The sequence below is a fragment of the Pseudophryne corroboree genome, chromosome 1, assembly GCF_028390025.1.
Source record: "Pseudophryne corroboree isolate aPseCor3 chromosome 1, aPseCor3.hap2, whole genome shotgun sequence".
NCBI lineage: Eukaryota > Metazoa > Chordata > Amphibia > Anura > Myobatrachidae > Pseudophryne > Pseudophryne corroboree.
In genome coordinates, this window is record NC_086444.1 from 740,943,570 (window position 1) to 740,969,856 (window position 26,287).

Below are 26,287 nucleotides of genomic sequence, written 5' to 3' on the forward strand. Positions count from 1 at the left end.
CAGCCCCCAAAAATGCTGAAAAAAAACAGGTCCATGCAGCGAGGCCACACCCACTCAGCAGAGACCACACCCCTCCCACTCAAGGTCATGCCCCCTTCTCGGGTCGAGTGTCCCGAATGTCCACACTAGAAAGTTGGGAGGTATGATATATATATATATATATATATATATATATATATATATATATATATATACAAAAAGTTTGCTGGTGACCAGCACTCCATCTGACACATATGTGGAACTGCCTGGGTGCCATGACCTGAATTGTGGATGTCCCTCTAAGATGATTGGGATAATTTGAATTTGCATCAAGTCCTGAGAGTGCCGCAAACAACCTGACTTCTATATATAATACAGACAGGATGGGAGTATGGAGGAGAGGCAGCAAATAGAGAAGAGACATTGCTTTTACTCTCCACAGACAGGCTGAATAGCCCAGGCGCCTCTGATTGGCTGGTGTCAGTGAAAGGGGTGGAGAGGACAGGGAGGAGACACTGCTTTTCTCCTGTCTGGAGGCTTGTTACACCATCCATAGATTTAATGATATTTTTCTGACAGGAAATGGAAAGCTGAGCTTTCCAGTCTCGTATTAATCGCTTTCCCCATTGTAGTGTATTGGGAAGCAATATCTACACTAACCAGGGTCATCGATGAGAAAATATGAGGTTTCCCTACTGCTGCATGAATAGACCCCTGAGTTGAAACAGCTATGATCATTTTCATTCTGGTAATGACCTTATGTTTGCCTTTTTATCTTCAATCCTGTTATTTGTAAAAGGTATACGAGTAACTTGGTGCTGTTAAAGTATATGTGTGGTTATTCAGTTGGTGTGGAACTACAAGCCTCTGTGTGTCCTGACACAAGTTGCAGAAGTCTGTTGTAAATGCATTAACACAAGAAAGTCTTGTAGATGACAAGGTGGTACAAACCGCTGGACCTATCCATACGTAATTTGTGTATAATTAAGTTATTTGTGTTAATGTATTTTCATGTATTATAACAAAGGGCCTCATTCATAAACTGACTTTGGTTTTGCACTGGTATGCTCCAAAGGCCCACTTAACACACATTAAGGTACATACCTTACTTGCTCTTCACCCATGGAAGATGCCTATGGAAATGTGATGTGTGCAGGAAATGCTGAAGTGCACTGCACAAAAATGTAACCATCTCATTAAAGTCCAACCTCTTACGCCTTTGACCTCTTTCAGTAAATAAAACTTAAAAAACAACAACCTGACTTGTACTATTAAGCTTACATGAACTATTAGTGTGACTATTGGGACTTGTATTACATGACTTGTAGTGTGCCTAGAATTGCGCTTCTGTGCTGCTGTTCACACTGATCTGCCAAGCTATGCACATTAATGTTGTGAGACACCCACACTTGCCAAACTTCTCCTCTCACACAGTGCAGCTTTCTGCTTCTCTACCCATGTAACCGCCTTCAGGGCTGGAATAAGGGCCACATGGACCTGAGGCTGAAAATTACCATGAGGTCTATTGTGAAACATGGAGGAGCAATGGTCAGTGCTGTGTGAGTGCTGCCCATGCCATGTGGATGTATAACTTTTACCAGGGGCGTAGCCAGAACTCTGTGTGCCCCATTGCAACATTTTAAAGGGGTCCTTGTCCTAATGCTTCTAGAGAAACACCTCTCTGCAGCAGTTGTTAATGTTATGCCCCATAGTAGTGTCCTAGCTCATTTTATGAACCATAGTAATGCCTTTGTTCACATTATGTCACATTATGCAACACAGTACACCCAATTCACATTATGACATAGAGTTTTCCCCATTCATATTATGTCACACTATAGTGCTTCCTCTTCGTATTGTGCCACATTACAGTGCCACAATTTATATTATGTATCATTATAATGCCCTCCAGTTCAGTTTATACCATATTACAATGATATATTGCAGGCCCCAAGGCAAAAGTTTGTAAGGGACCCTATGTACCACCCAATGGTGACAAATATATATAACACATGTAACTATGACAGGGAAGATGGGCCCCACTGCAGCTACACTCCCTACACCTATGGTAGCTATGCCCTTGTCTCTTACACTATTCGCTCCAACGTCTCTATAAATATGTAAAAGCAGAACATTTGCATACTTTAGTGAGGAAACTAGAAATACAATTTTAATGCCATGTATTATGGCCGTGGCCGACCATGTGACCAGTTGGGCGACTACTCATCATCTTGAAATCATGATGATGGGGCTACTTTTATGTTGAGGGCTCCAGCTGTAGTCCCATCCACCCCATTGTTATTCTAGCCCTGGCCTCCTTGCTCCACCACCAAAAGATGATTTTGCACTGTGTGTCTGACATCTTGCTTTTGGTAAATGAAGTCTGCAGTGTTTTGAAAATGTCATCAACAGTTACATGAAATAATTGTTTCCAATGCCACTTACGACAAAGCTTCCCAGTCTGCACCACTGCCGTCCAGGTTTTCAGGATATCCATGCTTACGTCCAGATGGTTAAATTAAATTGACTGAGGTACCTATTAAAGTTATCTGTGCTTAAACACATAGGTGCCGATCCTGTGGGTGCTCCCGAGCCCGAGCACCCACGGAAAATCATGAGCACCCACGGGGCTGGCCCTATGCAGATCCTTACAGTCACCACCGGCGCTCATCCCCACTGGCGTCTCATTGAATGTCAACTGGGGGAAGCTGAAGTGCTGTGCCCGGGGCTCCGCTGAGACCATGCTGCGCTCACCCCTGCTGGCAACTCATGTACTCCACATGAGCTGCCAGCATCGGTGAGCGCAGCATAGTCTCAGCGGAGCCCTGGGCACGGCACTGCAACTCCCCCCAGCCGACATTCACCACATGAGCTGCCAGCAGGGGTGAGCGCAGCATAGTCTCAGTGCTCCGGAGCCCCGGGCACAGCTTTGAATCTTCCCCCAGCCGCCGAATACGAAAGAGACCAGGAGGCTGAATGTGAGCTGGGGGTGGAGCTGCAGGCCGGAAATTCCTCAGCCCTCGGCTCCACCCCCAGCTCACAATCAGCCTCCTAGTCTCTTGCATGTGAGGCCGTGGCGTGATGTAATTACGTCACGCGTAACGTGATTACGTCATCTAGCACTGCGGCACCCACCAGCAAAAAGAAAAATCGGCACCCCTGCGGATATCCATAAAACCTGGACTGTATGGCTGAGTTTGATGTAAGTCTACAGAGCTTTGATGGCCTAATTGTTATGAACTTTATCTTGCAAAATGACAACAGGTTTGTAGAAAAATGAGTAGTCCATTTCAAAAGTTTATGTTTTCTTCTTTGTATTAGTTTGGAACATGATATATTAAATGTCTTCTACAGTACTTGTAAAATTGCATATGAATGTCATACAGTAACAGTCTTAGGATTTTCATTGAATCATATAAGAGTCTATGCACAGAGAGCAATGTGGTGTTGCTTTCTGTGACCTTGGAGAGTCAGCTGCTTTTGCCAGTCAGTGTAAGTGTCTTGCTGATAACTACTGTATTGTGAATTCTATCGTGTTCTTCTCACTCAGTCTGAGGTTTGAGAGTGATTTGAAAGAGGTACAATGAGTTTAAAACAGAGCAAGCCTGCAAGGCTCCAAGGTCCTCCAATAAACCAGGAGAAATATATAGAAGTTAAAAGTTGGAGACTTGCTTGGTGCTAAGCCTTGTAAATATACATGAATATGTAGTACATAAACATTGGTCAAATACTGTATGAAAAAATAGGAACTTCCCTGTTGAAGTTACATGTTCAGGTTCTATATGAGATTCACTGGTCCTGGTCAAATTGCATGTAATAAAGATGGAAGAAAAGTCCACAAAAGTTTTACAGATTTTAAGATAAAATAGTGTTGTACAACATGTGTCATAAGTTCTTTGGTCTGTTCTGTTCTAAAAAGGAGTAACAGGTGGAAGGAAAATTGGGGGGATCACCCTTGTTGGTAATATGCTTACTTCAAAAACCTTATAAAAAGCCCATCTGTCGTGTCTTTACACTTGTACGTATGTCATGAAGTATTAAATAGTGCATATCCTTAAACAAGTTTAATGAGACACATAAAACATTCATTCATGTGCTATAGCTACAGTTTCTACTACATAAACTTTGTCAGCCCACATATCTATACAGAGAAATGCTGGGACTAAAGGGAAGTTATATCAGTAACAAGGATTTCTTAAAGGTAACCATTTAACCATTTTGAATGAGATATTCCTAATTTTGTGATGATAAAGGATAACACCACTAAATATTTAAATAAAATATAATAGACACATGCAAACTAAATATTGAACCAAGGATAGAGCTGGCAGTTGTGTAAAACTGGAAAAAAAAAAACACCTTTATTCTATAGGCTGTTAGAATAAATGTGATTTACATTGTGTAATGTTTCATACCCTATGCAACATTAGCACACCTATAGAGCCGCCTGAATAGAGACATACTGTATACGTAAAAGATAAACAAACTCACTCCCATACCGACGCCAGAATCATTCCAGGGAATGAAGAGGCAAAGGAGAGGCTTCAGTATAATATATGATAGCTTGTTGGGTCATTGTAGTAAAAGCCAAACAATAAACTTATCTAACAATCTACAGTAGGTCCTTGGTCCATTGGAGTAATCTTTAGATAATCCATCATTCTAAAGTATGTCATAGCTCAATGCAGGAAAATGTAGTACACCTACCGTTGAAATGTAAATAAAGAATACCACAGTATGCCTCTTCCAAAAATCCTGACTGCATGTGTGTTCAGCAGCATTAGAATAGGAAAGTATGAAAAAACACAATAATATATTCCACAGAAGGCTAAATTTGTATCACATTATATACATAAATAGCAATAAAACAGATTATTAGCAAATACACAACATTTTTTTACCAGAGGCTGGATACATTATTATTATTATTATTATTATTATTATTATTTAATTTTATGATGCCACTAAGGGTTTGTAGCGCCACAAAGATAAAAATACAGGGTGAGGCAAAAAAACCTCCCACATTTTAAAGGTTAAAGGGGGGTACACACGGAGAGATGGCTTCCAGAGATGTGTGCTGAATGATCTAGCACAGAACGCTCAGCACACATCTCAGGATGTTCAGCATACAGCGCGATGTGTGCTGAGCGAGGGGAAAAAAACAAAAACACTCACTTCACCCAATCTAGAGTCAGCGATAGCGATGCGCGGGGTTGCGCATCGCTATTACTATGGGCTATACACACGGAGCGATGTGTGCTTAATTTCTAAGCAATCTAGTCAGGTTGCTTAGAATTTATGCAGACATCTCTACGTGTGTACCCCCCTTCACAAAAAGGCATGGTATAAATGCTATTCACAATTTGAGTACATAATCTAAAAGTGCATGGAATAAAGTTTATTTTCAGGTTTTTTTATTTGGTACAGATGTTCAGAGGGTGATGACCACAATGTTCCAATGTTTGGGGGGGGAAATATTTTACAAATGGTCATTTTTTTATTTCTTTTTTTATAAAATCATTTTTCATAAGCTTTAAATTTATGTTCTTGACCCAATTCAGTTATTAACAAAAAAATCACAATATTTTAGCTGTTTTTGGAAAAAATCTGCTGGTTAAGTGCTTAATACCCACCTCTACATACTCCAGTGGCAGCAGCGTCGTCGCTGCACAAGTCATCTGTGCATGCGCAGTAGAATATTCGCCGGGAAAATGAATGGGCGCATTCATGTTTAATCCAAGGATTCTCTTTCTTACTGTTCTTTTTATTAACCAATATTTGTATATTTTTCAGTTGACACTGTATATACTTTGGAGATCATGTATATTTGGACACATTTACCCTGAAAGCTGTTTGGATAAAAATTATATGCTCAGACTGATGCATGTTAAAATCTGTCCAGCTGTCAATACTAGCGTACAATGGCCCTCATTCCGAGTTGTTCGCTCGCAAGCTGCTTTTAGCAGTTTTGCACACGCTAAGCCGCCGCCTACTGGGAGTGAATCTTAGCATAGTAAAATTGCGAACGAAAGATTAGCAGAATTGCGAATAGACACTTCTTAGCAGTTTCTGAGTAGCTCCAGACTTACTCGGCAACTGCGATCAGTTCAGTCAGTTTCGTTCCTGGTTTGACGTCACAAACACTCCCAGCGTTCGCCCAGACACTCCCCCGTTTCTTCAGACACTCCCGCGTTTTTCCCAGAAATGGCAGCGTTTTTTCACACACACCCATAAAACGGCCAGTTTCCGCCCAGAAACACCCACTTCCTGTCAATCACATTACGATCACCAGAACGAAGAAAAAACCTCGTAATGCCGTGAGTAAAATACCTAACTGCATAGCAAATTTACTTGGCGCAGTCGCACTGCGGACATTGCGCATGCGCATTAGCGACAAATCGCTCCGTTGCAAAAAAAAAAATAACGAGCGGTCAACTCGGAATGACCACCAATGGGGGTAATTCCAAGTTGATCGCAGCAGGAAATTTTTTAGCAGTTGGGCAAAACCATGTGCACTGCAGGGGAGGCAGATTTAACATGTGCAGAGAGAGTTAGATTTGGGTGTGGTGAGTTCAATCTGCAATCTAAATTGCAGTGTAAAAATAAAGCAGCCAGTATTTACCCTGCACAGAAACAAAATAACCCACCCAAATCTAACTCTCTCTGCAAATGTTATATCTGCCCCCCCTGCAGTGCACATGGTTTTGCCCAACTGCTAAAAAATTTCCTGCTGCGATCAACTTGGAATTACTCCCAATATGTATCAGTTTTACATCAGGAGTAATACAGCATGTTTGCAGTAAATAGCAGAGAAAGTTTAGAAATCACATAGAGATTGACAGCGTTAGTAATAAAATGCAAAATTCTCATTACCCAATTTGTACACAATGTAATTCAGCAGTTGGGATCCCAACAGTCAGAAGACCGACAGCAGAATCCAGATGGTCAAAATCCCAATGGCTTCTGGGTATTTCCACCCTATCCCTAATCATAACCTGCTGTTCTTTGAATATGGGGGACCCCTGTACAATTACACACAGAAGTCCCGCAGAGATCACATTAATCTGTACAGGCTTTTGCAAAACACGTTGCTGAGCATGTTGTCTAGTTGGAAAGTCTATTTTGGCCTGAGCTTGCACCATGTTTATAAGCACGATGCTTAGTGTATTTCCCTGTTGTTTCCTTTTGCATGGAAAATACGTGCGAGTTGGTTCAATGGTGTAGTGATAGTAAATTGATCCCCTACTGTTGAAATTTCACGTATTCTTTAAAATGGCTTGAGGAAAAATACGAAGAATCAATTTTTAAGTCTTCATCCTGAATGACAGCAGGATGAGGTCACACTGAGAGCATTCTGTATAATCCTTCTACAGCCTTCACTGATCCCAGAGAATGTACTAGCCTGTATTCGTGCTGAACTGGTACTGTTTTTCATCAATATGTGGCTGTAATAATGAGCATGCGTCATTGTGAAGTGGCATGTCAGAATGTTATAAATTTCATGTAACATACTGTATTTTAAATTGCAGTTTATATAACAGGACATTTTCAGAGCTCCTTTATCGTGGCTAAGTCATGTTATGTAGCAAAACATTGGTGGCTACGTCAACAGTGTAAACATTGTCATAGGCCATGGCTTGTGATGGGTCTCGCATGTTTTCTTTTTTTTGATCAGAATGTATTCTTTATATATACAATATATTTATTGGAGTTGCTCGTGTGAACACAAACGATACAAATAGCAACATATGTATTGGCAATGAATAGAGAAGGGTAGGGAAAGAGACCCAACGTGTGATATAGGACAATATCATGGTCTGGCACTATCAATACTGAAGGTTAGCCAAAATGCCCATTGCAACAGGGTGATTGTGGTCCAGGAGGGTTTACATGTTCCCGATCTTAGGATCATAGCTGTAGATTTAAGAATGTGCAAACATTAATTAAATATTAATTAGAGGGTTCATTAAAAAAGAGATAATATATGCAGTACTGAACATAACAACAGTGGGTATGCTTGACCGCTGCTGGGGATCCCGGCGGTTAGCATACTGACTGCGGGACCCCATGGAAGAATGCCAGTGGGGGGTGAGCCCAACAAAGCAGTTGCAGGCTTACTGCACTCGCCACGCTGAAGACTCAGTGGTGAGCTGCGTTCACCACAGGTTCTTCTATTTCCCCTCTATGGGTGTTGTGACACCCACCCTGTGGGCTCAGTGGTGAGCTGCGCCTGCCACAGGTTCTATTTCCACTCTGTGGGTGTTGTGGACACCCACGAGTGGGAATAGTGCCTACTAGTTGACATGGCGTCTGTCGGGATATCGGGGGTGCCGGATGTAGCCGTTGGTAATGTGACCGGTATGTATTACAGTATGTTTAGGCAGATTGTAAGTGATTTTACAATGTCTATCTTGGTAGTGTTCTACCTTTCCTGAGGAGCGACCCCTTTGATAACTGACAGGCATAAAACGTAATACCAGTACTGACAAGGTCATTACATGACTGTGTCATATGGTAGAATGCATTTTCTACTAACTTGATTTACCTCTATAGGAGCTGTCAAAGTCTAAAAATATTGCAGAACACACCGCACGTATAAAATACACACACATGCCCACTGCGCGTGCACTTGTTCCGCCGTGCGTGCACATATCCGCAATTTGCGTATGGTCGCTCCCGCGGTCCTGCGCGTGGTGTGGGTATTTACGTCGGAGTTTGTAAACGCATGGAGGGCTATCAAAACATTACATATTTAATCCAAATTGTGCACATTGGAGGTCATTCCGAGTTGTTCGCTCGGTAAAAATCTTCGCATCGCAGCGATTTTCCGCTTTATGCGCATGCGCAATGTCCGCACTGCGACTGCGCCAAGTAAATTTGCTATGCACTTAGGAATTTTACTCACGGCATTTTCATCGTTCTGGCGATCGTAATGTGATTGACAGGAAATGGGTGTTACTGGGCGGAAACAGGCCGTTTTATGGGCGTGTGGGAAAAAACGCTACCGTTTCCGGGAAAAACGCAGGAGTGGCTGGAGAAACGGGGGAGTGTCTGGGCGAACGCTGGGTGTGTTTGTGACGTCAAACCAGGAACGACAGGCAGTGAAATGATCGCAGATGCCGAGTAAGTCTGAAGCTACTCAGAAACTGCTACGAGGTGTGTAATCGCAATATTGCGAATACATCGTTCGCAATTTTAAGATGCTAAGATTCACTCCCCGTAGGCGGCGGCTTAGCATGAGCAAATCTGCTAAAATCCGCTTGCGAGCGAACAACTCGGAATGACCTCCATTGTACACATAGTCCCCCTGCACCACATCAGCAAGTATCAACAGTTTAAATGATTCCAGAACAAGGGGATTCACCTTTGCATGATAGGAGGGGACAGACTAAGGTTATAAAGTGGTGTCTGAATCCAGCTGTAGGGTATTTTAAGGGTAACATTCCGGTGTTGGTTTGAGGAAGATCGCATGTTCCTGTGGATAGTTAGGTGCAGAAGCAGAATATAGGGGGTCATTCCGAGTTGTTCGCTCGGTAAATTTCTTCGCATCGCAGCGAATTTCCGCTTAGTGCGCATGTGCAATGTTCGCACTGCGACTGCGCCAAGTAAATTTGCTATGCAGTTAGGAATTTTACTCACGTTTTTTTCATCGTTCTGGTGATCGTAATGTGATTGACAGGAAGTGGGTGTTTCTGGGCGGAAACTGGCCGTTTTATGGGTGTGTGTGAAAAAACGCTACCGTTTCTGGGAAAAACGCGGTAGTGGCTGGAGAAACGGAGGAGTGTCTGGGCGAACGCTGGGTGTGTTTGTGACGTCAAACCAGGAACGACAAGCACTGAACTGATCGCAGATGCCGAGTAAGTTTGAAGCTACTCAGAAACTGCTAAGAGGTGTGTAATCGCAATTTTGAGAATCTTTCGTTCGCAATTTTAAGATGCAAAGATTCACTCCCAGTAGGCGGCGGCTTAGCGTGTGTAAAGCTGCTAAAAACAGCTTGCGAGCGAACAACTCGGAATGACCCCCATAGATATAAACTGTATTTCTCTAACGTCCTTGAGGATGCTGGGACTCCATAAGGACCATGGGGAATAGACGGGCTCCGCAGGAGATAGGGCACTTTAAGAAAGCTTTGGATTCTGGGTGTGCACTGGCTCCTCCCCCTATGCCCCTCCTCCAGACCTCAGTTTTACACTGTGCCCAGAGCGAGATGGGTGCACTGCAGGGAGCTCCCTGAGTTCTCTGCCTGGAAAGCATTTTTGTTTGGATTTTTTCTACATTTTTACAGGGAGCACTGCTGGCAACAGGCTCCCTGCATCGAGGGACTGAGGAGAGAGGGGCAGACCTTCTTGTCTAAGATAGGCTCTGCTTCCTCGGCTACTGGACACCATTAGCTCCAGAGGGGGTGAACACAGGTTCTTACTGGGCGTCCACTCCCAGAGCCGCGCCGCCGTTCTCCTCACAGAGCCAGAAGAAATGAAGTCAGAAGACGTCTCAGGCAGCAGAAGCCTTCAGAGCTTCACTGAGGTAACGCACAGCACCGCAGCCGTGCGTCATTGCTCCCATACACCTCACACACTCCGGTCACTGTAAGGGTGCAGGGCGCAGGGGGGGCACCCTGGGCAGCAATATAACACCTCTCTTATGGCAAAAAGTATATATACATGTACAGGTGGGCACTGTACATGTATTTAAAGGAGCCCCCGCCATATTTTAGTAAGTTTGAGTGGGACAGAAGCCCACCGCCAAGGGGGCGGGTCTTATCCCTCAGCACTCACCAGCGCCATTTTCTCTCCACAGCACTGCTGAGAGGAAGCTCCCCGGACTCTCCCCTGCTTGACACACGGGGAAGAGGGTTTTAAAGTAGAGGGGGGGCACATATTTGGCGATTATACATTACAGCAGCGCTACTGGGTAAACATTCTGTGTTTTTTCCTGGGTTATATAGCGCTGGGTGTGTGCTGGCATTCTCTCTCTCTGTCTCTCCAAAGGGCCTAGGGGGGAACCTGTCTTCAGATAAGAGATTCCGTGTGTGTGGAGTGTGTCTGTACGTGTGTGTCGACAGGTCTGCGGTAAAAGGCTCTCCGAAGGAAGAGATGGAGCAAATCTGTGTGGGTGCGTGGTCTCTCCGTCGACAACGCCGACACCTGATTGGATATGTGAAATTAAGTGCTAAGATGACATCATTACAAAAGTTTAGAGAACAGACAGGGAATCTACCCATGTCTGCCCCTATGTCACGGAGACCTTCAGAGTCTTACAACGCTTACTATCCAAAATAATAGGCACTGTTATCGACACGGAGTCTGACTCCAGTGTCGACTACGATAATGCAAAGTACAGCCAAGACTGGCAGAAAAGTATTCAATATATGATTATTGTAATAGAAGATGTTTTGCATATCACTGATGACTCATCTGTCCCTGACACAAGGGTACACATGTTTAAGGGGAAGAAAGCTGAGGTAAATTTCCCTCCTCTCATGAAGGAAAAGAGCGGGAATCTCCAGACAAGAAGCTGCAGCTTCCCAAAAAGAATTCTCAGGGAATATCCTTTCCCTAATGGGGCCAGGATAAGATGGGAATCTTCCCCTAGGGTGTACAAGGCATTGACACGTTTACCCAAAAAGGTAGCGCTGACTTAACAGCTATCCTCAGGGATCCTGCAGATAGCATGCAGTAAAAGTACTTTGAAGTCCATTTACACACATTCTGGTACACTACTCAGACCGGTGATTGTGTCGGCATGGGTTTATAGCGCTGTAGCAGCGGTGGTTTAACCCCTAGATAAGGATGCCATGTTATTGTCCCTAGTAGATAGGTATATATATATATTTATTTATATGTAAAAGATGTTGTCTTTTATATATATATATATATATATATATATAGAGATCCGAAAGAAACAGCGGCACTCGAGGATTTTCGTGGAGCAAGCAAAAATGTATTCAAAGAAAGCTACAAAAAGCCGACGTTTCGGGGCTTACATGCCCCTTTGTCAAAGGGGCATGTAAGCCCCGAAACGTCGGCTTTTTGTAGCTTTCTTTGAATACATTTTTGCTTGCTCCACGAAAATCCTCGAGTGCCGCTGTTTCTTTCGGATCTCTGCATTTCTACTACAGAAGGCACCGGGGTACCTTCACGCCAGATAGGAGAGTGCCAGTCCCATTTGGGATATATATATATATATATATATATATATATAAGACATGCCCAAAGAGACGTTAGTCTACTGGGTTCTTGAGTCAACGCTATGTCGATTTCTGCTAGACTTGTCCTGTGGAACATGCAATGGACAGGTGATGCCGACTAAAAGAGGCATATGGAGGGTTTACCTCACAAGGCTGAGGAATTGTGTGGAGAAGGGCTCTCGGACCTGGTCTCCACAGCTATAGCTGGTAATTCTGATCTTTTGCCTTATATTCCCTCACAGACTAAGAAGGCACAACATTATCAAATGCAGTCCTTTCGGTCGCAGAATAACAAGAAAGTATGAGGAGCGTCCTTTCTTACCAGAGGTAAGGGCACGGGGCACAGCTAGTTCCCAGGAACAGAAGTCCTCCCCGGCCTCTACTACATCCACCGCAGGATACGAGAGCTCCGCTAATGGAGTCCGTCCCAGGGGAAGCACGTCTTTGACTCTTCAGCCACATCTGAGTTCACTCACAGGTGGATCCCGGGGCAATAAAAATTGTTCTCAGGGTTACAAAGGAATTCGAAAGGTGCCTCCTCGCCGGTTTTCCTTATCGGACCTACCGGCTTCTCCCCCAGCAGGGGAGTTATATTAAATACAATTCACACATTGTATCTCCAACAGGTGGTGCTCAAGGTTCTCCTCCTGCAACAAGAAAGGGGCTATTACTCAACCTTGGCTGTAGTCCCGAATACGTATGGTTCGGTCAGACCTATTTAAAATTAAAACCTCTGAACCTATACTGGAAAAGGTACAAATTTAAGGTGGAATCGCTCAGAGCGATCATGGCCAGCCTGGAAAGGGGGGATTTGATGGTGTATCTAGACATAAAGGCTGCATACCTTCATGTTCCCATTTATCCACCCCATCAGGCGTACCTGAGAATTGTGATACAGTATTGTCATTACCAATTTCAGGGTAATGGGCGGAAATGATGGTGCTCCTACGCAAGCTAGGAGTCACAGTTATCCCATACTTGGACGATCTCCTATAAGGCGAGATCAAAAGAGCAGTTGTTGAACAGCGTGTCACTTTCGCTGAAGGTGTCACAGCAACACGGCTAGTTTCTCAATATCCCGAAGTCACAGTTGGTTCCTATGACTAGTCTGCCCTTCTTGGGTATGATTCTGGATACGGACCAGAAAGGGGTTTACCTTCAGATAGAGAAGGCCCAGGAACTCATGACTCTGGTCAGGAACTTATTGAAACCAAGACAGTTGTCGGCGTCGCTGCACCCGAATCCGTGGAAAATCATTCCCTTCGGCAGGTTCCATGCGAGGTCTTTCAAATGGGACCTACTGGACAAGTGGTCCGGGTTACATCTACAGATTCATCAGTTGATCACCCTCTCCCCCAGGGCCGGGGTATCTCTCCTGTGGTGGTTGCAAGGTGCTCACCTTCTATAGGGCCGCAGGTTCGGCATTCAGGACTGGATCCTGGTGACCACGGACACGAGCCGCCGAGGTTGGGGAGCAGTCACACAGGGAAAAATAAAATGTCCAAGGTCTTTGGTCAAGTCAAGAGACTTGTCTTCACTTCTTGGAACTAAGGGCCATATACAACGCCCAACGTCAGGCGGAGACCCTACTTCGCCACCAACCGGTTCTGATCCAGTCAGACAACGTCACCGCAGTAGCTCATGTAAACCGCCAAGGCGGCACAAGGAGCAGAGTGGCGATGGCGGAAGCCACCAGAATTCTTTGCTGGGCGGAGAATCATGTAAGCGCACTGTCAGCAGTGTTCATTCCGGGAGTGGACGACTGGGAAGCAGACTTCCTCAGCGGACACGACCTACGTCCTGGAGAGTGGGGACTTCATTAGGAAGTCTTAGCACAGATTGCAATTCGGTGGAGACTGCCACTGATAGACATGATGGCGTCCCGCCTCAACACAAAGCCGCAGAGTTATTGCGCCAGGTCAGGAGACCCTCAGGCAGTAAGCTGTGGACGCCCTAGTGACACCGTGGGTGTTCCGGTCGGTCTCTGTGTTTACTCCTCTTCCTCTCATACCCATGGTGTTGAGGATAATAAGAAAAAGAGGAGTGAGACCAATTCTCATTGTTCCAGATTGGACACGGAGGACCTGGTATCCAGATCTGCAGGAAATGCTCACAGAGAATCTGTGGCCTCTTCCTCTAAGACAGGACCTGCTGCAGCAGGGGCCCTGTTTGTTCCAAGACTTACCGCGGCTGCGTTTGATGGCATGGCGGTTCAACGCAGGATCCTAGCTGTTAGGTGCCGCGGTCCACGGCGCCACTCAGTCTGCTTCCGAGCGACGCTCGCGGCCGCCGCACCTCCCTCCCTGCCCACCCGGCGCCTAGCAACGCCAGGACGCCATGCGTACTGTAGCCGCCAGGTCCATGGCAACGCTAGGACGCCGGGCGTCCTCAGCCGCTGGGTCCATAGCAATGGGGATGCCATTGGCGGACCGCGTTCCCCGTTGCCAGATAGGATTGATTAGTTGCTCGTGCAGCAGGGCAGCTGCACGGGAACTAGTAATTAGGGTCTGGGGGCTGGTCTTGCTGGCCCTCCTGTCATTGGCCAGCAGGGTCTTTTTATGGGAGCCAGCACACTGCAGCCTCGCCGGTGATAGCTTCCTGTATGCTGTTCCTGCCTTGCAACGTCTGTTCCTGGTCAGCTGTATCTGGTCGATCCTGCTCCCTGTGCTCCTGAGTTCTGGAGTTCTGAAGCCGGTCCTGGGAATCCTTCCTGTCCCAGTGAACCTGTTGCAGTCATCTGGGGGTTCTCGCTTGTTTGGGTTCTCTCCCGGTTTCATGAGTAGCGGCTTCTGCCGCGTGTTGCGGCCTAGGCCGCTTAGTCCTTGTGTTAATTTTGTATTGGTGGTTTTTGCGGAGGTTTCCGCTTTTCACTGTCCTCCCCGGAACTCGGCGGTGCCGTGTGGGGGAGTGGACAGTGGTATCTTTTGTTGTTCTTTTCCTTTGGCGGCGTGCCGCACATATATTTAGTTTTAGGGTAGTTAGTAGCCCCTAGCTTTCTGTTTGCTTTAGTTAGAGGTCCCCTTGTTATTATCCTGTCTCGGTTCACGCCTTGTCTCACTCTAAGACCTGGGGGCATCGGAGTTGGGCAGAACTAATCCGCCCTTCAAACGCAGCTGCCGTGGGCCCAAGAAACCATAGTCACTCAGGCGTGAACTGACCACACGGGTAAAACAATGGAGGTAGGGTGCTAGGGGCTATTCCCGTACCACCCCTTATTTCAGTGTCACGTCCTGGTGCTCTGGACTCACTACGCAACATCTCTCTAGTTCTGAGCATCAGGAACGTAACATTATCACCGGCCAAAAAACAAAAAAAAAGAATAAAATAAAGAGTTATTTGTTTTTGGTGGGCCTTGAAATTCGGCCTCATGAATCCGGCAGTATTAGGACCGAATCCCAGCCAGCTTTTGGCCAACCAGATTCAGGAACTAACTGAGATGGTTCAGGATCTTACTCTTCGGGTGAGATCGCAGGAAGATCTTTTGTGAGCCTCCCCGAGTATGATTCCAGAACCAAAGATGCACCTTCCTGACCGTTTTTCAGGTAACCGAAAGGATTTTTTTAATTTCAAGGAAGCTTGTAAGCTTTATTTTCGTTTAAGGCCCCGATCCTATGGTACTCAACGGGTCGGGATTGTGATGTCTTTGCTACAAGGCGATCCGCAAACCTGGGCTTTTGGGCTAAAAGCTGATGATGTTGCCTTGCTTTCTGTAGATGCCTTTTTTAAGTCTCTAGGCCTTCTGTACGATGACCCTGATAGAGAGGCGTCGGCTGAGAGCCACCTGCGTGCACTTAAGCAAGGGAAAAATCCAGCAGAGGCGTTTTGTACCGAGTTTCGCCGTTGGTCGAACGACTGTGGCTGGAATGACCCGGCCCTGCGCAGTCAGTTTCGCCTCGGTTTGTCTGAAGTTATTAAAGACAGTCTCCTTCAGTACCCCGCTCCAGAGACTTTAGACAAACTCATGGAGCTTGCTATTAAAATTGATCGTCGTCTCCGGGAGCAGAGGGCTGAAAGAGGAGCTAGTTTCAGGCCTAGTCCATGTATGTATACTTTCCCTGAGGACGTCGAGGAGCCCATGCAAATGGGTCTCTCCCGGCTGTCCCCAGAGGAAAGAACCAGAAGGCTAAATTCTGGCCTTTGCTTGTATTGTGGTGGCAAGGGACATATCGCACGTAATTGCCCGAATAAGCAGGGAAACGCTCTGACCAAGTGAATTGTGAGGGGGTTCACTTGGGTCTGCAATTGATCTCCTCTACTGATTCCTTATTAGTTCCTGTAAAAATTTCCTTTGGTAGTCTCAGTTCGTTGGTGTCGGCCTTCGTCGGCAGTGGAACTGCGGGAAATTTCATGGATCTTGGTTGGGCTCAGGCTTTGGGCGTTCCACAGATACCTTTGGATAAACGTATCACCATGCACGGCTTGGATGGTGGTCCGCTTTCTAATGGGGTAATCACTCACCGCACACCTCCAGTACAACTGACAGTGGGGGCCCTACATTCGGAGAAAATCGAATTTTACCTTACCCCTGGTCCGGATGTCCCCGTAGTCTTGGGTCACCCCTGGCTTGCCTTTCATAATCCCACCATAGATTGGCGGTCTGGGGAGATTTCTCGATGGGGTCCCTTTTGTATTAAGGGATGTATTTCCCGTCCAGTCCGGGTTGCGGCAGTCACCCCAGAACTTATTCCTTTGAATATCAGGACTTTGCCGATGTTTTCTCCAAGGGTAATGCGGATATTCTGCCTCCTCATCGGTCCTATGACTGCGCTATTGACTTAGTTCCCGGTGCCTCTTTGCCTAAAGGGAGACTATATGCCCTGTCTGGGCCGGAAACTACGGCAATGAATGATTATGTACAGGAGAGCCTAAAAAAAGGCTTCATTAGGCCCTCGAAATCTCCATTGAGTGCAGGGTTCTTTTTTGTTGAGAAAAAAGATGGGTCGCTCAGACCATGTATTGATTATTGGGCTCTGAATAAAATTTCTGTTAAAAACACCTACCCCTTGCCACTGATTTCAGTACTATTTGATCAGCTCCGGACAGCCGTTATCTTTTCCAAGATCGATCTTAGAGGGGCTTACAATCTCATCTGAATAAAATCTGGGGATGAGTGGAAGACGGCTTTCAGCACACAGTCGGGACATTATGAGTACCTGGTGATGCTGTTTGGGCTGTCTAATGCTCCTGCTGTATTTCAAGATCTCATTAACGACGTCCTTCGCGACTTTCTAGGAAAGTTCGTAGTCGTTTATTTAGACGACATTTTGATTTATTCTGAGTCTTTTGAACAACATATTACCCATGTGCGACTGGTCCTTCAGAAGTTACGGGAAAATCATTTATACGCCAAACTGGAGAAATGTGATTTCCACATCACAGAAGTGTCCTTCCTGGGGTATATTATTTCTCCTAAGGGGTTTTTCATGGAACCAAAAAAACTCCAGGCCATCCTAAATTGGGCACAACCCACGAACTTAAAAGCAATTCAGCGCTTTTTAGGGTTTGCAAATTACTATAGGCGTTTTATTCATACCTTCTCAGATTTGGTTGCTCCTATTGTGGCATTGACTAAAAAAGGAGCGGACCCTTCCAATTGGTCGCCTGAAGCCAAGTCTGCCTTCCTGGCCTTAAAGCAGGCCTTTGTCTCAGCTCCAGTACTCAGACACCCTAACACGGATCTCCCCTTTATTGTCGAGGTAGATGCCTCAGAGGTTGGAGTGAGGGCTATCCTTTCTCAGGAAGACCCAGAGTCTCAGGAATTACACCCATGTGCCTTCATGTCCAGAAAATTCTCCTCCGCAGAATCCAACTATGATGTTGGTAATCGAGAATTGTTGGCAGTTAAATGGGCTTTCGAGGAGTGGAGGCACTGGCTGGAAGGAGCAAGGCATACCATTACGGTGTTCACTGACCACAAGATCCTGCAGTATATTGAGTCAGCTAAACGGCTTAATGCTCGACAGGCACGTTGGGCGCTGTTTTTGACTCGTTTCAGGTTTATTATCACCTTCAGGCCCGGTTCCAAGAATACAAAAGCCGATGCCCTGTCACGTTGTTTTCTTCCGGTTCACAATAACCACCCAGCTACTACCCCCATAGTCCCATCGTCTGTCATCCGGGCTGGCCTCACACAGGATTTATTTACACAGCTAGTTCAGCTTCAGCAGCAGGCTCCCAAAGTCACTCCTGCAGATCGTCTCTTTGTCCCTGAATTTCTGAGAGGCACTGTTCTAGCTGAGTTTCATGATAATAAGGTTTCTGGTCATCCGGGTATCACTAAGACCTTGGAGTTAATCTCTCGCTCAGTGTGGTGGCCTAATCTTTCTAAAGATGTAAGGGAATTTGTCCGTTCCTGTCAGGTTTGTGCTCAGTACAAGGTATCTCGATCGTTGCCGGTCGGGCAACTCATGCCTCTAGCCGTTCCTCTCAGGCCATGGTCACATATATCCATGGATTTCGTGGTGGACCTTCCTCTTTCAGCTGGATTTCGAGTCATTTGGGTGGTAGTAGACCGTTTTAGTAAGATGGCCCACTTCATTGCTCTCCCCCGATTACCCTCTGCTCAAGGGTTGGCAGTTTTGTTTCTCCGCCATGTGTTCAGGCTCCATGGTTTACCCAGGGATATTGTCTCTGATCGGGGACCGCAATTCATCGCCCGTTTCTGGAAACGTTTTTGTGCCTCATTAAATATGAAACTCTCTATAACATCTGGGTACCATCCACAGTCTAACGGACAAACTGAACGTGTTAATCAGTCGTTAAAACAGTATTTACGGCTATATTCGGCCAAACTTCAGAATGATTGGTCTGAATTTCTTCCTTTGGCCGAGTTTGCCTATAATAACTCTTGTCATTCTTCCACCAAGGAGTCCCCATTCTTTTCGGTCTTGGGCTTTCATCCTAGAGCCAATTCTTTTTACCCTCATTTTCCAGTCTCCTCGTTGACCTTAACTTCCCATCTCAGAATGATTTGGAAAAAGGTGCACCTTGCCCTTAAGAAGGCTGCCTTCCGAGAAAAAAAAATTTCTGATAGGTTCCGACGCCCATGCACTTTTAAGGTGGGAGATAAGGTGTGGTTGTCAACCTGCAACATCAAGCTCCGACAACCCTCGGCTAGACTGGGACCCAAATTTATTGGACCGTTCCTTATCGTTAAGAAGGTCAACCCAGTTGCTTTTCGGCTACGCTTGCCTAAATCACTCAAAATTGGCAATACTTTTCACTGTTCCCTTCTGAAGCAGTATTTTTCTTCCAGGAGATTCCCTCGGAAGACTTCCCAGGGTAGACCTCCAGTGGATGTTCAGGGGCAACAAGAGTTCTTGGTGGAGAAGGTTTTAGATTCCAAAGTTTCTCGGGGCCGGCTTTATTTTTTGGTTCACTGGAAAGGCTATGGCCCGGAAGAAAGGTCTTGGGTCCTGGATAACAATTTACATGCCCCTAAACTTAAGAGATTATTCTTTCAGGAATTTCCTCAGAAACCCGGCTTTGGTGGTTCTTTAACCCCTGCTCAAGGGGGGGGGGGGGGTACTGTTAGGCGCCGCGGTCCGTGGCGCCGCTCGGTCTGCTTCCGAGCGACGCTCACGGCCGCCGCACCTCCCTCCCTGCCCGCCAGGCTCCTAGAAACGCCAGGACGCCGTGCGTACTGTAGCCGCCGGGTCCCTGGCAACGCTAGGACGCCGGGCGACCTCAGCCGCTGGGTCCATAGCAACGGGGACGCCATTGGCGGACCGCGTTCCCCGTTGCCAGATAGGATTGATTAGTTGCTCGTGCAGCAGGGCAGCTGCACGGCAACTAGTAATTAGGGTCTGGGGGCTGGTCTTGCTGGCCCTCCTGTCATTGGCCAGCAGGGTCTTTTTATGGGAGCCAGCACACTGCAGCCTCGCCGGTGATAGCTTCATGTATGCTGTTCCTGCCTTGCAACGTCTGTTCCTAGTCAGCTGTATCTGGTCGATCCTGCTCCCTGTGCTCCTGAGTTCTGGAGTTCTGAAGCCGGTGCTGGGAATCCTTCCTGTCCCAGTGAACCTGTTGCAGTCATCTTGGGGTTCTCGCTTGTTGGGTTCTCTCCCGGTTTCGTAAGTAGCGGCTTCTGCCGCGTGTTGCGGCCTAGGCCGCTTAGTCCTTGTGTTAATTTTGTATTGGTGGTTTTTGCGGAGGTTTCCGCTTTTCACTGTCCTCCCCGGAACTCGGCGGTGCCGTGTGGGGGAGTGGACAGTGGTATCTTTTGTTGTTCTTTTCCTTTGGCGGCGTGCCGCACATATATTTAGTTTTAGGGTAGTTAGTAGCCCCTAGCTTTCTGTTTGCTTTAGTTAGAGGTCCCCTTGTTATTATCCTGTCTCGGTTCACGCCTTGTCTCACTCTAAGACCTGGGGGCATCGGAGTTGGGCAGACCTAATCCGCCCTTCAAACGCGGCTGCCGTGGGCCCAAGAAACCATAGTCACTCAGGCGTGAACTGACCACATGGGTAAAACAATGGAGGTAGGGTGCTAGGGGCTATTCCCGTACCACCCCTTATTTCAGCGTCACGTCCTGGTGCTCTGGACTCACTACGCAACATCTCTCTAGTTCTGAGCATCAGGAACGTAACACTAGCGGTAATGGGTATTCCGGAGGAGGTCATTACTACCCTAATTAAGGCTAGATAGGAAGTGACATTGAAACATTATCACTGAATATGGCGAAAATATGTTTCCTGATGTGAGGCCAGGAATGCTCCTATGGAGGAATTCCTTTTGGGCCGTCTGCTTCGCTTCCTTCAAACTGTAGCAAACTTGGGCCTGAAATTAGGATCGATAAAGGTTTTAAATTTCGGCCTTATCCATTTTCTTCTAAAAAGAATTGGCTTCTCTTCCTGAAGTACGTTTGTGTAGGGAGTACTGCATTTTTAGCCTCCTTTTGTACCGCCGGTGGCGCCTTGGGACCTTAACGTGGTGTTACGGTTCCTTAAGTCACATTGGTTTGAACCACTTGAGTCAGTGGTGTTGAAATATTTCACCTGGAAGGTGGTCATGTTGTTAGCCTTGGCTTCGGCTAGGCGAGTTTCGGAATTGGAGGCTTTTCTCACTAAAAGCCTTATCTGATTGTCCATATGGATAGAGCGAAATTGCGGACCCGTCCTCAATTATTGCCAAAGGTGGTCTCATCCTTTCATATGAACCAACCTATTGTCGTGCCTGTGGCTACGCGTGACTTGGAGGATTCCGAGTCCCTTGATGTGGTCAGGGCTTTGAAAATTTACGTGGCCAGAACGGCTAGGATCTTCAAAACAGAAGCACTGTTTGTCCTGTATACAGCCAACAAGGTTGGCGGCCCTGCTTCAAAGCAGACTATTGCTCGCTGGATCTGTAACACGATTCAGCTGGCGCATTCTACGGCAGGATTGCCGTTACCTAAATCGGTTTAGGCCCATTCCACTAGGAAGGTGGGCTCTTCTTGGGCGGCTGCCCAAGGGGTCTCGGCACTACAGCTGTGCCGAGCTGCTACTTGGTCGGGGTCAAATACCTTTGCAAAGTTATGTAAGTTTGATACCCTGGCTGAGGAGGACCTCCTGTTTGCTCAATTCGGTGCTGCAGAGTCATCCGCACTCTCCCGCCCGTTTGGGAGCTTTGGTATAATCCCCATGGTCCTTACGGAGTCCCAGCATCCTCAAGGACGTTAGAGAAAATAAGATTTTACTTACTGGTAAATCTATTTCTCGTAGTCCGTAGAGGATACTGGGCGCCCGTCCCAAGTGCGGACTTTTTCTGCAAGACTTGTATATAGTTATTGCTTACATAAGGGTTATGTTATAGTTTATCGATTGAACCGAGGCTATGTTGTTGTTCAAACTGTTAACTGGGTAGTTTATCACAAGTTATACGGTGTGATTGGTGTGGCTGGTATGGATCTCGCCCTTAGATTTACAAAAATCCTTCCTCGTACTGTCCATCTTCTCTGGGCACAGTTTCCCTAACTAAAGTCTGGAGGAGGGGCATAGGGGAAGGAGCCAGTGCACACCCAGAATCCAAAGCTTTCTTAAAGTGCCCTATCTCCTGCGGAGCCCGTCTATTCCCCATGGTCCTTATGGAGTCCCAGCATCCTCTACGGACTACGAGAAATAGATTTACCGGTAAGTAAAATCTTATTTTACTGTATATTATGTATGCAACGGGAATCCAGAGGAGACCACCCACAAGAACAGTTGAGAAAGACATCGCCCACCTTTTTCAAATGAACCTATGACCTCTCCTGTACTGTAAAGATGCATCCCTGTGTCCAATGGACAAAGGGATTACAGTGTCCATTGTATTGCTTTTGGAAGTATTGTATAAAAAGCCTGTTGCTGCCTGGCCGGACACACAAGACTCTCAACGTTATCTACCTGATAGCGGAGACCAGACCGGGAAGCGCATGCGAATATTCTCACATATGTACATTGACTGTAGCCATTTACTCTGTTGTATTGTAGTGCATAATTTGTATTGTTAACCCCCTTTCAGAAATATTACTCTGTGGTGTCGGAACCCAGTGATTAACTACAAATCGGTGTTGTGTCCTCTTTTCCCTGCTAGGGTTTAAAGTGCCTAACTGTATAAGGTTTAAAAGTGTATTAATTGAGTGTGTACGCGCTGCGTGTACTTTGTACCCCCAGCGCGGCGTTTGTACGCAGAGTCCGTACATGGTACGGGACTCATTACGCAAATAGCGTAAAAGGTACGTAGAGTGCATATTAATTTTAGCGGCCGCAGCGGCTCCATGGTAAAAGTGTGTTTAAAGGTATAGCTTTATGTTTTTAGATAATATCGACATTATCAATTGGGGGCATCGTCCGGTTTTTCCACATACCCGCAGCCTAGCAGGTTAAAGCAGACTTTATCTATCAGCAAAGGGCGGACAGGTATCCTACGTAAACCTTTTTCTGGCCGCAGGATACACTGTAAACCCTATTTTATTGCTGATTAGATGGCGTCTGCTCTGCTTGGTTTGTAGGGATGCTGGTGGGACCCGTAAAGTAAATACACAAAGCTATTTAAAAAGTCTGTGAATTTCTGTTTGGCGCCAAATGCGCACACAACACAAGCGTACACCTGTACTCTGTATACCTGCTCACATTGTTGCCATAAGTACTGATTACTAGATTAGTTTAGACCTGTGTGGAGAAATTTGTTGCTATTTAGTTAAAATATATTAAGGACGTAAACGTAAAACACAAACACAGTCTGGCCTAGTTAAAAAGGTTTATACAGAAAGAAACTGTGTTGTGTTAAGTGAGCGATTATAGGTAATATCGCTTGCATTTATAGAAGTGTGGGATTTGTACTATTGCGGACTTACGGTTTTTGTACACGTGTCTCGGACAAAGGACGGGACTGCGTATGCAACGTAAAAACATACACACGTCGCGTGTTTACGCAACGTGCGTAAGGGTACGACCGCTAAGTACAAATTACACAATAGCATTGTTTAGTTTAGGAGCGGGACAGTAGCCATGCTACATTAGCACAAATTGCTCGGTTTCCAAGATTTAGTTTAAATAAAACCTTTTTTACTGTATTGCCTCTGGTAGTAAAGCTGTTTATCTGAATGAAAGATAATTTTCTGTACAGAAAAAAAACCAAAGTGTATTTGAATGAGTGAACGTGAGTGAGCAAACGTAACAGAGAACGTAGTGGACCCAGGGAATTCGGGATCCCGTCGAGTGGTACATCAAGTGAGTGGAGACTTGGTGGCGTGAGGCAGCTGACTCATGTTAATATAGATTGAAGTACAAAGGAGCAAGGTAGCAGAGTACCGCGGCCCAGGGGGTTAGCGAAGGTTTACCCATTTAGGTTTTTTTTATACGCTCCGGCTGAGGTTTCGCAGCCTGAAAATCGATTCCAGTGGTCGTACGGCGGATAAGTAACAAGTACCTATACGCTGTGCGATTGGACCGCGCGTTCGTGGGTGCAATATTTAGCGCAACGTGATACCCTTTTTACGAGCTTTGCGTAAAATCGTGGTATCATTAGCGCTGTATATAGCATACGCAAACGTAATTTGTGTATAATAAAGGTTTAGGGAGTTTTCGCTGGTCTCTCTCAGGAAATCTCCAACGGCTTATATTTACTGGAAAGGATAAATTATTCCCAGAAACTTCCAGTAAATAGAGGTTACATAGGGCCCTAAGTTGGGTACATTGCCTTCGCTATCGACAGTGTATGGTAGTACTGGCCAACGTAGGCAGTGAGCGGGTGAAGAGCGCTCTGAGAACTTTCACCGTTGCCTTATATTGAGTATTTTGTTTTTGTTTTGTGGGATTAGCCGAAAGGACAATACCTGCAAAATATGGGGGCCAGTTGCTTAAGTAAGGGACGTTCAACCAGGGTTCAGGTTGACATACCGCGGCCCAGGGGGTCAGCGAGGTTCATAATGTGTGAGAAGTATGGACCACACACAGAAGTTTTGTGCAATGAATGGGAACATATGACTGCGGGAGATAGGGAACCATTCCCTAAGGTAGGCAGTTTTGAACCAGAGGTATTGCAGAATTTAAGGATTAGGATATGTCTGATAAAATCCCAAAAACAAAGGGTCAGACACACAAATTGTTTAAACTTATGGCAGCAAGAGGGCGATATGCAAAGAGAATTAGCTCACGCAGCAGGTTCCAAACCTAGCAGGAAAATGATGGCAACCGCACCACCACCACCGTATATTGTGGGGGAGAAAATGGCTACAGACATTGGTATCCGCATATTGGTATCCGATAAGAGTATAGTTGATAAATGTACTAACCCTAACCCTTGCCAGTTGTATCCCATTTTAAACTTTCCTCAGGACTGCGAGCAAGAAGATGAGCCCAGCACGATATCGGCACTCTCTCTAGCAGCCACCATACAGAATACTCAGGTGGGCACGGCCCAACCAGCAAGAGCAGTAGTAAGGCCCCCTAGTGGAGGGATAAGTGAGGTCATGTCCACAGGTAAGTAGTGTACGGTACCATACATTATGCAGAGACAATAGCACCTCAGATTGTGGAGTCAACTCAGAATGAAGTAGTTGAACTAAATCCTGTTAGGGTGATCGCAGTCCCCAATGGAAAGACTGACGCTCAGGGAGTAACTCCGTCAGGAACATTGCTATGCATTGTCCCTGGTCCCGGACAGAATTGAGGGCAATTATGTCAGAATTTCCCGATCCCAGAAAGGATCTAGTCGCATACCAAAGGTTCATTAAAGAGTTAGGTAACGCCACCAAACCCACAAACAAAGATTGTCTAACAGTGCTACGAGTATGTTTACCTTCCAATATTGACCCCGCGAAATTCATTACTGATTGTAAATGTGACGCAGAAGTACCTCTCACTGATGAGTACACTCAGGAGAATGTAAGACAAATCAATCTGCAATTAGGAGTATATTTCCCTACTGTTGTCAAATGGAATAAAATCTTTTCCATAAGACAAAAAGAAGGTGAAATGGCATCTGAATATTTCCACCGAGCACTGCAGGAAATGGCTAGATACACTGGGATCGAGGACATTAAGGACAATGTACATCACAGGGAGGTAGCTGTGTCAGTATTAATGGACGGGTTAAAAGAGACATTAAGAACAAGGGAACAAACCTCCCTACCTAACTGGAGAGGTATCTTGGTGGCTGCATTAAGAGAGTCCGCTATCGAGCACGACCGGAACGTCATTAAGCACAGGGAGTCTCAGGGGCATAAGCTGATGACAGTAAGTATAAATGCTCTTACAACAAAACCGCATCAGCCAAAACCCCAGACCCCTGATGGTAAGTCACGTGTAGTAGTATGCTATAACTGTCAGAAGGAAGGACATTTTGCACGGAATTGTAGGTATAAAAACACACGTAAGGTATACCGACCCCCTAGACCAGGATATGAACCACATGATAATACACATAATTGGGATCAGGGATCTAATAGGAGAAGTTATGAGCCACATGCAGGGGAAACAAGGAGGTACCCACCTAGGAGGGACTGGCAGACCTCCGAAAATTCTCAGTTACCCCCCTCACATATTGTAGCTGCCAGTGCGCTGCGGGAGGGTCACAATATACAATAGGGGTTGGGTCACACCTGTAGTCTGCAGCCAGTGAAGTTGATTGCTAGCCTTGGTAGTGAACCTGAGGTCACAGTTG

General features: G+C 46.0%; 1 protein-coding gene across 1 annotated transcript in view; it reads left to right on the forward strand.

Annotated features, from left to right (window-relative positions):
* Positions 1-496: 496 nt before the first annotated feature.
* Positions 497-26,287, forward strand: part of LOC134909459 (rho guanine nucleotide exchange factor 18-like) — a 282,483-nt gene continuing 256,692 nt past the window's right edge. The window contains exon 1 of the mRNA XM_063916346.1: positions 497-727. The gene's annotated coding sequence lies outside the window, so the exon portion shown is untranslated. The remainder of the gene's footprint in view (positions 728-26,287) is intronic.